Genomic DNA, 2065 nt, shown 5'->3' with positions numbered 1-2065 from the left:
TTTTGAAAACATTTTTGGTTGATTGTGATTCAGACATCTTTTGAGACTCAGTATTTTGCCAAAACATTTTCTTTCTTGCTTGTCTTTTTGAAATGTTGTTTTCCTTCGAAAATTTGTCAATTTTATCTTTAAATTCCTTTGAGTTTAATTTGACAAATTTTTATTTTTTCCTTTTCAACATGTATCTTTGTCTCTTTTTCAATTTTTGATTTTGCAACCCATTGTTTTTGTGGTTTTTGTCTTTGAAAAATATACGAATTCTTTGTTAAGGTGTTTTCAATGGTGTTTTGATTTGCGAAAAAACCTTCCTTAGTTGTTTTTGAGTTATCTTCCTCAACCATCTTCTTGAGCTCTGGTTTGATATTCTCAACATTACCTGCAGTTACGAAGACTTGATTTGGAAAAATGACATCATCAGTGCACTTGAAATTTGGAAAGACCACCGTGTTTGTTTGAAGATAATGTGGACCTTTTTCTTTCATCACTTCTTCGAACTTTTGTGTATCACCATACACTTGGTCAACTACGATTCGTGAAATTTCTTCTTCCTTTGAGAATATCTTTTCTTTCGGAACTCTCTCAACTTCTTCATCATCACTATCATCATTTTGACAATCTTTGAGATCCACGAAGTTCATTTCACCAACTTTCGAAGTTGAGGGTATATCAGTTTCATACTCAACTATCAAATCCTTAACTTTTTCTTTCCCTTTAGAATTCGAAGCAACATTAACAACAGTCAACTAAGAACAATCAACATCTTCAAGCTCACTAATTTCACTAATATTGTCAGAATCATCTTCAATATCAGCAAAATTAGATTGAGAATCAGATGTTGAATTCTCAGTCTTTTTCAAAATGTGAATTTGTTCAGATTTAGCAAAGTATCATTTACAATGTTAACTATATCATTCGAATCAAGACATTCATCGACTTTGACAATTCCATATTTAAACTTGTCATTTGGAACCTTGTCAAAACCAGCTATCTGTTTTTCACAATCATACGAAATGTTATCTACCTTAGCTCTTTTGAAAAGCTAAAAATGGCAGCAATTTCCTATGTTATGCTTTACTGATTTCACATGAATGATGAAGTTCAGTTAATTTTCCATATAATCTCTTACCAGCATTACAATAGATATTTCTTTGTGCTAATAACAGTTTATTATCTCTTGATAAATTGTCCTTATCTACCATGATATTTGTTATTTGGAGTTCTAGACAATCTATTCTAGATATTTTCGAATCTAACTTCTTCTGGGTCTCTAGCAATTGCATTGACAGCTTCTTAGCCTCATTGCTAGCAGATACCACAATTGAATCAAAATAAGTAACATTTTCATCAAAAGATACTAATTCAGAATTATAAGCATGTACTGGAATATTAAAAGATTCAAGAATATTTCGTACCTTTGTTGTCATTGGTGATTTGTCAGCAGCCTTTGATACGAAGCATTTTCCACACACTTCATATGTTTCCTCCTCTAAATCCTCCCCCATCTTTGCAAACATGGCTCCATGGGTTGGATTGCGCATTTCTTCATCATCTGATCCAGATGACCAAATTTGATATGTACCATCTTCCTCCTTATCAGTGCCCTTTGCAACTAGAGACAAATTATTAGCTTTCGTACGAACCTCCTCTAACTTTTCAGCGTATTATGCCTCATCTTTCACCTTCATCTTTCTCTCATCTTGCTTTCGAAGCATAAGTCATTTACAAGATGATTCGCACCATTGCAATAATGAGAGTCAATCCCAGTATCTCCCTTCAGCTTCTACTCACTCTTTCCCTCAACAACCTTCGAATCTATCTTCTCCTCCTTCTTCTTCTCTTCCCCAACATTTTTACCCAGAAAGTTCCCTTTTATCTCAGACGACATTGCCTTTGGATTGAAAGACTTTTTAAAAAACTTTTTCACCCGATTTTTTGAGTAAAAGGCAATTGCTTCATCATCAGAGTTCATGATGAACCCTTCATCTTCATCCGAAGCATCTTTCTCAGTATCTTTCTCAGAAATCATTGACATTAAAGCTAGTGGACCTCCCAATATAGCCTTCAA

Source organism: Lactuca saligna, chromosome 3 (assembly GCF_052625555.1).
Source record: "Lactuca saligna cultivar CGN05327 chromosome 3, ASM5262555v1, whole genome shotgun sequence".
Classification (NCBI taxonomy): Eukaryota; Viridiplantae; Streptophyta; class Magnoliopsida; order Asterales; family Asteraceae; genus Lactuca; species Lactuca saligna.
This window is presented reverse-complemented; position numbering follows the sequence as displayed.